This window comes from Penaeus monodon, chromosome 28 (genome assembly GCF_015228065.2).
Source record: "Penaeus monodon isolate SGIC_2016 chromosome 28, NSTDA_Pmon_1, whole genome shotgun sequence".
NCBI classification, from domain to species: domain Eukaryota; kingdom Metazoa; phylum Arthropoda; class Malacostraca; order Decapoda; family Penaeidae; genus Penaeus; species Penaeus monodon.
This window is the reverse complement of record NC_051413.1, coordinates 15,649,264-15,649,744: the sequence shown is the minus strand read 5'-3', so window position 1 is coordinate 15,649,744 and position 481 is coordinate 15,649,264. Positions and strand designations below refer to the sequence as shown.

Genomic DNA, 481 nt, shown 5'->3' with positions numbered 1-481 from the left:
ATACGTAAGTTTTGTAGTGTAATGCCTTGATAATTGTTGCAATCTGTGATGTCCTTCCCTATTCCACAGTGATTTTATTTTAACTTTTTTTTTTTCTTACTCGGATAGCTTCACAAATAGTGGGGCCAAGTTATCAAGGACTGATCTTGAGTCTGCTACTATTATCATCATTATTGATATTGTGAGTCTAGTGGAAATAGTTCATTAGAAGCGAGTGGAAGTTCATTGTTTGGTGAAATGTCAAAGAACCATGTTGGGATGGAGGGAGACCTTCTTTTGCGGAGAACATTAATTGTTCACAGTTTACAGGGAATCCTTACAGTGTGTTTGTTTGGCTCTTGTGATATATCTGGTCCAATAGTTAGAATTTCATTGCAGTCCAAAAAATCTCTGCCGTGAAATAGTGATGAATACTATAAAATCCCACTGAGAAGTAGGATTGCAGGGAACTCCTTTTCTGATTGAGAAAACTAGTTAGGAA

The 481-nt window shown here is 36.6% G+C and overlaps 1 protein-coding gene across 1 annotated transcript in view; it reads left to right on the top strand.

Moving 5' to 3' along the window:
• Nucleotides 1–481, top strand: part of LOC119591378 (glycine--tRNA ligase-like) — a gene marked incomplete at its 3' end in the record, with an annotated part of 23,493 nt that overhangs the window by 8,373 nt on the left and 14,639 nt on the right.